This window comes from Oryx dammah, unplaced genomic scaffold, assembly GCF_014754425.2.
Source record: "Oryx dammah isolate SB20612 unplaced genomic scaffold, SCBI_Odam_1.1 HiC_scaffold_26, whole genome shotgun sequence".
Taxonomy (NCBI): Eukaryota; Metazoa; Chordata; class Mammalia; order Artiodactyla; family Bovidae; genus Oryx; species Oryx dammah.
In genome coordinates, this window is record NW_024070210.1 from 78477833 (window position 1) to 78487755 (window position 9923).

Sequence of the window (9923 nt, forward strand, 5' to 3'; positions counted from 1 at the left end):
TCAAGGCACTTTCTGTAAACTTAAATTGGCTCAAATGTTTGCAAGACATTTACTATTTTGTGTTTCATTGGGAAAATAATAAGATAATAATATCATGTATCATTTGCTGAGTGATCACAGGCCCTATTATACTATCAATAATGATAATAGCTAACATTTGTTAAGCACTTAATATGTATGAAATATTGTTCTAAGTGTATCACACACATTATTTAATCTTTACTACAGCCCCATGAAGTGGGTACAATTATTAGCACCAAGAAAACTGAGGCACAGAGAAACTAACTAACTTGCCTGAGAACAGTCAGTAAAAGGAGAGCCAGCTTAGAGTACAGGTCAGTTCAGTTCAGTTTAGTTCAGTCGCTCAGTCGTGTCCGACTCTTTGCGACCCCATGAATTGCAGCACGCCAGGCTTCCCTGTCCATCACCAACTCCTGGAGTTCACTCAGACTCACGTTCATTGAGTCAGTGATGCCATCCAGCCATCTCATCCTCTTCCTCATCCTCGTCCCCTTCTCCTCCTGCCCCCAATCCCTCCCAGCATCAGAGTCTTTTCTAATGAGTCAACTCTTCGCATGAGGTGGCCAAGTAGAGTCCCCCAAATTCTGCATTCTCAACCACTATACTTTGCTAACTCCCACATTGTCTGCAATTCTCACCACAAAACCACAGTTTGGTATTGTTATCCTCATTTTACAGGAAACTGGGGACTGAAATTGTGGTAACTTCTCAAAACCCAATCCAGTTAGTCAGTGGCAAGGCTAATTAACACGCAAACTTAAATCTATTTGGCTCCAAACCACGCTCACGTCTCACTTTGCCCTTCTGTATAATGCTGCTGTCCATGGCTTCCCCACAGGAGAGAATGGCTATGTGCAAAGATTCCGCACAGAAAACTGTCTGTCTTGTTGTGTCGCACAATTTTATCCCTCATCCTGACTTGTTCACGGTCATCTAACATGAATTCATGTAAGGTATGCCCGTTAAATGTGCAAATAGCACAATGTTGAGATAGGCAGCTATAATGTTAGATCATATTAGATGGATTGTAACAGACAAAATAAAATTTCATGGTGAAAACTATATACCACACTTCTGTATATATTTTTATGAAAATTGATTGCGGTGTATAGAACCAGGGACCCTGGACTTACAGTATCTTTTGTGAACATGAACTGGTTGTACAACCCACTCACACTAGCTCAAGGAAAAGGAGAGTGTCTGAGAGGATCCAGGTGAATCTCATAAAACCCATTTGCAAAAAATACAGCTAGACCTCACAGGAAGAAGAAAGCCATCAATTTGCTGTTCTTTCTAAACCTACTCTTCTCAGAAAGTAGAATCAGTTCTCTTGGGAGACCAGCTTCCACTGTAAGCCTGCTAGTTTCTGCCCCACAGTAACCTGAGCATGAACCTACCTAGCTTTCATTTGCCAAGAGATGACTCTGACTGGAACTCAACAGGGTTTTATAGCTCTAGCGACAAATATTGTCTAACTACTATTTCTATACCCCAACTCCAAATTCGTAAGCCCAGGATTTACCCAGACTCAATATGTTATAGTCAGGAAAACAAGGTCATTTTTTATGAACATGACCCTAGATTTGTTATGCCCAGAGTCCAAGTCCCCAAAACTGAGAGAATAAGACGTCCACAGCAGTGCAAAAGCATAAAGGGGTTTTATTTCTAGCTCGAGCCAGGGCTCCCATCTCATCCAGCGCAGTGGAGTCTTGATGAGAGCCCTGAGCCCTGGATTACAGCAGTATTTATAGGTTTAGGACAAAGACAGAGAGTTGGCAAGGGCTTATTGGCTGCAGGAGTTTCCTGGTCTTTACTGATTGGCCAGTTATCATCCCTCTGATTGGCCAGAGTTATCATCTCCGGAAGCCCCGGAAGCATGACTCAGGGATTATTTCTGGCCTAGTGCACCTCTCTGAGCCTGTCATGGGTCTGGTGAGGTTGTAACATTCTCTCCTGTCTTTAGATCATGTAGAGGAATCTTCCTCTTTGTTCTGGGGTACAGTTTGATATTTCTGTCTATGGGCCCCCAAGTTCAGATTCATCTCTTAGGGGGCACTTCCAGTGGAGGAGATATAGGCTGGAAAGGAGTCCCAAAAGTAGAAAACAACTACAAGCTCAAAATAATATCATGTGAAGAATCAAGGATGTCATATGAAGAAACCAGGGATGTTCATAAGGAATAATTTTAAAAACCAGAACAGAGCTGCCCTTGGGTTTTCAGAAGCATACAATACAAAATGCCCAGGGTGTCACCTACTGTACGTGGTGTAGCATAGCCAGCTGAAGCCGAGGAATCACTGGACTTCCAGTCCTCATCTTACCTTAACCCCCAGGGCACCAAGGGCTGATACTAACTGGTTCCAACTTTGTCTTGGTGTTTTACATCAGTGTTTGACCTTCATCGTGAATCACTGTGTGTGCTGCCACTAGGTGGCAATGTGGATGTTTTATTTAAAAGACCATGGATGGTTTGCTGTACAGGTGGCCCTACAAACAGGGCAGACGTGGGCATTTGTGCTGCCTTTGATGGGTTGGAAATCCCTTTTGATTCTAAAGTAAATGAAGAGAACTTACAGCAATAATAGACTCCTTTGAACAACTAACATATATTCAAAATTCTGTAACAGAGACCTGTGGTAAAAATGGTGAAGATCCAGCAAGTTTCGTTGGCTATTCTGTGGCTTCACTTACACTGTAAGTTGGGGAGTTTCTGGATATGGGAAGATGAAGAATATGGATATGAAGAATAAATGGATATATTTTCAAAATTCTGAAAATGATAAGGGATTCCCAGTGACTAAACTGGAGTGCCCTCTTGGAAATGTGTAAGGAAAGAAATTTGTAGAAATGGTGCACTAATGATAATATTCTCTGCTTGCCAGTATCTTTGAGAACAGGGGTAAGTGGAAAAAATGGAGTGGAGCAGAGTCCCCGATACCTGAGTGCCCAGGAAGGAGACCTCGTCACAATCAACTGTAATTACTTAGAAGGAATGACCACCTTACAGTGGTTGCAACAGAATCCTGGAGGAAGCATCATCTCCTTGCTTACTCTGAGCCTAGAGATGAAGAGGAAAGGAAGAGTAAGTGCCACAATAAACAGGAGGGAAAGTTACAGCTCCCTGAACATCACAGCCTCCCAGCCCACAGACTCTGCCATCTACTTCTGTGCTGTGGAGACACAGTGCTCTGCCGACATCTGGAACCCGTACCCAAACTCTGAAGCTGAAAGACATCATCTCTTCTCATCCTTATCTTTCCATATTCATCTGTCTCTTTCATCAGACTGATGAGACTCCTTTGACCAACTAAAATATATTCCAAATAATACATTTCAAAAACTTTTTAAATTTAAGATTTTCCCCCTGCAGACCATCCCTAATCGCTAAAGCATCATCACCAAGTATGTTAACTAGAACAATATATGATCTATTGCATAAGAAGTAGAACATACACTCTCTGGAGCTAAATTGCCAGGTATAAAAATGCTGGTTCCACCTCTTACTAACTGGATGATCTTGGTCAAGTTACCTTTCTATATGCTTCAGTTTTTACTCAATTATTTAAAAAAAAAAAAAAAAGGAAACCATTAACCACAGTACCTAAGTCCTATTTGTGGGATGACATGTGATAACACGTGCAAGTGCTTGAAATAGTCCCCAGTCCATGTACATGTTAAGTCACTTCAGTCATGTCTGATGCTTTGTGACCCCATGGACTGTAGCCCACCAGTCTCCTCTGTCCATGGGATTCTCCAGACAAGAATACTGGAGTAGGTTGCCATTCCTCCTCCAGGGGATCTTCCCGACACAGGATCGAAGCCACGTCTCCTGCATCTACAGCACTCAGGCAGGTTCCTTACCACTGAGCCACTGGGGAAGCCAGTCCATAGTTAGTATTATATAAATGTATGAAAGTGAAAAGTGAAAGTGAAGTCGCTCAGTTGTGTCTGACTCTTAGCGACCCCATGGGCTGTAGCCGACGAAGCTCCTCCATCCATGGGATTTTCCAGGCAAGAGTGCTGGAGTGGGTGCCATTGCCTTCTCCGGTGGTAGATATTACTAGTAGCATAATAGAGTTAAATGCATCATAAGTTTACTGATGTGTTAATACCTCAGATCTTTGGAGAAATGAATGGGATGTAAATAACAAGCACCTAATGATGCTAACGCTGAAGCTCCAGTACTTTGGCCACCTCATGCGAAGAGTTGACTCATTGGAAAAGACTGATGCTGGGAGGGATTGGGGGCAGGAGGAGAAGGGGACGACAGAGGATGAGATGCCTGGATGGCATCACTGACTGGATGGACGTGAGTCTGATTGAACTCCAGGAGTTGGTGATGGATAGGGAGGCCTGGCGTGCTGCCATTCATGGGGTCGCAGAGTCGGACATGACTGAGCAACTGAACTGAATTGACTGAATAATAATTTTAGCTTCTAAATTCTTTTCTAATAATACCCATCAATTATTGACCTTTTTAAATCATATTAGGAAAAACATCAAATGGCCTTAGAAAACCTTGTAGAAGGATAACTTTATGTTTGGTGTGAGTGGGAAGATAAAACCTGGGTAAAGTGGCCCTAGGGAAGCTCAACAACAGCTTTGGAAAAAACACAGATTCTAAGTTTCTCACATGGAGAATTCTAACAGAAAACTGCGTATATGATAATTCATGAAACAAATTATCAAACCCAGTGGATCTCACTTGTTGGTTCTCTATTTCTGCTTCACCAAGGATTCCTTGCATCATTAATCCTCACCCCCAGTGGAATTCTTAACATAAGCATGAGAACTATTGTTAATAGGGATTTCCCTTCCCCAGTGGCTCAGCAGTAAAGTATCCTCCTCAATGCTGGAGACACAGGGGATGTGGGTTAAATCCCTGGGTTGGGAAGATCTCCTGGAAGAGGGTATGGCAATCCACTCCAGTATTCTTGCTTGGAGAATCCCCATGGACAGAGGAGCCTGGCAGGCTGCAGTCCATAGGGTTGCAAAGAGTTAAACACCACTGAAGTGACTTAGCATGCACATACTATTGCTATTATTGTTCTTGTTGCTCAGTAAAATAATGCACACATTAACCTATAATTAAATCTTTTTCTTTTAAAATCAAAGATTTTTTTAAATCAAAATACTACTGGCACATGTCTAAAAAGTAAAAGGTATTACAAAGGTCTGTTCTCCCACTCCCACCACATAAAAAAAAAAAAAAAACAGCAATATGATGTTCTACTCCCACTGTCAATCTAACTGCATTTTAGCAGTTTCTAAGTTATATGCTTTCTCCTTGATTTGTCAGTATTAGACATTATCTACCGATGGCTGATTTATGTTGATGTACGGGCAGAAAACAATATAACGTTGTAAAGCAATTATCTTCCAACTAAAAACAAATACATTTAAAAAAATATTAGGCATTGTCTACTGACTTTCTTTTATGGTAACACAGCATCACTGTCACCTTCCTAACATGGTTATATCACAATATGGAGTTAAACCGATATTCATGACAAATATGATTATGACCATGTCAATATTGTCACTGTCCAGCTAAAATGAGTACAATGATTACATTTCCTTTCTAGTACAATTGAAAGTGAAAGTCGCTCATTCATGTCTGACTCTGCGAATTCTCCAGGCCAGAATACTGGAGTGGGTAGCCTGTCCCTTCTCCAGGGGATCTTCCCAACCCAGGAATTGACTCGGGGTCTCCTACATTGCAGGCGAATTCTTTACCAACTGAGCTATCAGGGAACTTTTAGTTAATAATTGCCTCATTTTTTTCATTTGTCCTATATCAATTTCCTATTTATTTTGTGAGTTCTTCAACAGATTTTTTAAAATATTTGTTAATAACTTCTCACAAATGCATCAAATATATCAAGTAGAGTATCCTTTTTTTTTTCTTTTTTTCCTACAGATTCTCTGTTCCTTGACCTCTATCATCAGCCCTGTGTGAACTAATCACTCTTTGACTTTGTTGCACAAATGTTATCCTAGGACTTTTTAGCATTGCTCACTGTACTGGTTATCTTGCATCTTGAACCTCATGTATCTTCATTTTTTGGTTCAGTCCTTATTTTTTATAAAACACATTCTCTGAAATGTCTGTAACAAAAGCTGCATGGGACTTTTCTTCCATCACTCTTTGAATGCCTGAAAATATCTTTATTCTACCCTCACACTTGATTAGTATTTTGACTGAATATAAGACTATAAGTTGAAATTCCATCAGTATTTCCAGTATTGGGGAAGAGAAGCTATTTCCATTGAGTTTTTTAATGAGAGGGAAGTACAGAGCACTTCTGGTGACTCTCTCAGTACTTTGAAGGTAGCATTCCACTATTTCTTTATATCCAGAGCTGCTGTTAAGTAGGGTGATACCACTTTGAATCTTTCTCTTTTATGACTTTTTTATTCTTTCTGGACAGGTTTAGGATTCCATCTTTTTCCTTAAAATATTTTAACATTTCAATTCAGTAAATGTGAGTACCTAGGTGAAAGCACTTCTAGGCTCCATGGATAAAATGTCTGAGACACTCTGCTGTCAAGGAGCTTATGACCTAATAGACACACTGTTCATCCTATGGTTATATTCACTTTACATACGTCCACATTCTTCACCCTGGATAAGACTGTTGTCCAGGGAAGGTGACAAACATTACTTGCTATTCTGAGCCTATCACACTTGTGAGAAAATTCATAAGAATTAAACACTTCCTCAGGATTAAGAGATAGTCTTCTTCATTAAAGAGCCAAGAAAAGTGATGCTAAACCACATTTATTTCACAAATACTGGGTATATTAATCATACTGCTTTATTCATTTTTTTAAGGACAAAAGTGGGGTTTGTTTTATTATAAAAGAAAAAAAAAGTAACTCATCAGGAATCTTAACAAAGGAAGAGAATATTTCACACTCAGAGAACACACACCAAGGTACAAAATTACAACTGTTTGAACTTCAGACTTGTCCCATCTCCTCCAGAGCAGAGATGGGGAGACAGCTGAAGCAAACAAGCAATTCTGTAAAACAAAGACTTAGAAACCCTACAAATATGATTAAAATATAAACTTCTGTTTTGCTTTTTAAAGAAAATGTCTTTTAATATATCAAAAGGCCTGCTTTAGTGACATGCTAGTCCCGCTGGAAGAAAAAAAAAAAAAAACCCACTACCCCCTTGTCAGTAACATGCCCAAGTTGACCAGCCAACACATATTTTCATATTCCTGTGTGTACAAGTACATGTGTGTCTTTTTAAACCCGGGGCTCAGGTGATGGCTACTGATATCATGGACATCCACCTGTTAACCAACCAACGTCAGCCTCCCCAGAAGGGCAAGCAGGGCAGAGAGAATCTCTGAAGTGGTAGTGACGGAATAACAGCCCCAAACAGCCAACTTTTCCAGCACGGCCATCCCCATCCCCACCTCAACTCTAAAGGAGATCCTTATTTCTAACCAGACTACTTGTCTCAAATTTGGGTTCCCCGTAACCAGAATGGCTTTTTCTCCCTAAAGAGAAAACACACATTTATCTGCGCACACACACACACACACACACACACACACAATATATATATTGTTTTTACATTTAAATATAAAAATACTACTCTGCTTTGTGTTATAAATGGAGGACCACAAAATGAGAACTTTTTCTTTTAAGGTAGGGCTTAGCAGCAGCAGCAGCATCCATCCATTTACTCTGAGACTGTCAGGGCGTTGAGCCCCAGGCAAGGGAAGCACCATACCAGGAGATCTAGGGCGCGTTCCTACCTAACTTCCCACCCTTCCTTTCCCTCTAATTCTCACTTTTAATAGATAGTTGGTTACAACTCGTAAGTAAGGGAACTTCCTACCAAGAAGGGAAATCCTAACCACAGAATCCAGCACCCCAGTCCCCCACTCAGAAACCACTCAGAAAAGTCCTCCCCATCCCTTCACAATGACTGGGTTCTCTGTCCAGAAAGCTATGCCTATTGGACAAGCACACCTGATTAAATGGAAGCAATGGTTATGTTTCCCCGTCCCCAAAGAATGCACGAGAAAGCTTTGGTGATAGGAAAAATAAAAGGGCGGGGATAGGTAAGTGGTTGTGAAGTGATTAAGAACTTGACTCCTTCAATCCTGACTAAAGAAAGCAAGAGATATTAACTGGGTGTGAGAATTTAAAAAAAAAAAAAAAAAAAAAACCTTGATTTTCCACCCTTTGAGTTATTGCTTTTATGACATTGAAAGGGGCGAGAGTGGGAGCAAGATGTAGAATTGAGAGGGGTTTTGAGGGGGGTTTTGAGGGCTGCAAGTCTAGGCCAGTTAGTTCTTGTACTGGAAGAGCTCGTCGCCCATTTCGTTCAGAAGACATGTGCGCATGAGGGCTTCCGTCATGGCGGAGGGGTCACAGTTGGCAGGTGGGCGACGGTCTTCAAAGTAGCCTTTCTTCTCCTGGCCAACAGTCTGCGGGATGTGGATGCTGGCACCAAGGTTGGCCACCCCGGCAGAGAAGTCCTTGATGTTGGAGGTTTCATGGAATCCAGTTAGGCGCCGGGCGTTATAAAGGGCCCCCTTGGGTTCGTAGGCTTGGATGTGGTGCTGTTGCCCCTTGCTTAGTTTCTCAATGCCCTCCTCAGTGTACTTCAGGCCATTCTTCTCTCGCATGGCCTTGGTGCTAAAGTTGGTGTGGCAGCCAGCACCATTCCAGTTCCCAAGAATGGGCTTAGGATCAAAGGTGGCGATCACTCCAAAGTCTTTGCACACACGATGCAAGATGAAATGGGCCACCCACCGGTGATCTCCCATGCTGATTCCTTCACAGGGTCCTATCTGGAATTCCCAATGCTCAGGCATGACATCAGCGTTCCTACCCCGGATCTTGATGCCTGCCTACAAGCAGGCCGGGTGGTGAACCTCCACAATATCCTTGCAATAGGGCTTGTTCGCTCCAACACCACAATAGCATGGACCTTGGGGCCCAGGAAAGCCGTTGCAAGGCCAACCAAAGGGGTGCCCATCTGTGCCCATGAGGGTATATTCCTGCTCCATTCCAAACCATAGGCGCTGGTTGCTAACCATGTCCATTATCCGTTTATAAGTGTGCCTTAAATTAGTGTCTGCAGGCTTTCGGTTGTACTTGAAGACTTCACAGAACACAAGCTTGTTGGGGTTTTTGGGGAAAAGGTCCCGAAACATGGCAGCAGGAACAAGATACATGTCACTGTTGGAGCCTTCAGACTGAAAAGTACTAGAGCCATCAAAATTCTACAGGCAGCTCTTCTATACACTTGGGCTCAGAATTCAAGGTTCAGATCTTGCAGCGCAGTCCTTCTCCAAAACCGTCGATCCAGATGTACATAGCTTGGACGTTCTCACCCTGAGGTAGGACCCTGTACACCTGCTTGATGCCTTTGTTCAAGTGGGAGCTCGCCAAGGTAGCCATGGTGGAAGGTATTCCAGGCACCGAACAAGCAGCAGGGTGGGCAAGCAGCCAGAGCCAGGTGAGGAGAAGAGAGGCAAGGAGGCCGGGGGTGCTGCTTAGACAGCCTGCTCTTTTCCCATTCTAGGCTCTGCCTGTTTGTTCAATAAATATTTATTGAGGGACTACTATGGATCAGACAGTAGCCTAAACATTGAGTACACAACAATAAACAAGGCAAAGTCCCTCCACCCATGAAGCTTATATCAGTATGGTGCAGAGAGGGACATAAAAAATACAAGAATAAACAAATTCACTCATTCCATCAATATTTACCAAGCACTCACTATTTATCAGGTATGTTCTAAGTCCAGAAGATATAGCAATGAACAAAATAAACAAAAAAGCTTCTCCCATTGAATTAATGTTCTAGTGAGTAAATGAACAAGGTAAACCATATCTTATGAATGTTCAGAGGAAAATCAAAGAAAGTG

General features: G+C 42.0%; 1 pseudogene; it reads right to left on the reverse strand.

Annotated features, from left to right (window-relative positions):
• Nucleotides 1–8333: 8333 nt before the first annotated feature.
• LOC120853383 lies at nt 8334–9453 on the reverse strand (annotated as a pseudogene).
• Nucleotides 9454–9923: the final 470 nt, after the last annotated feature.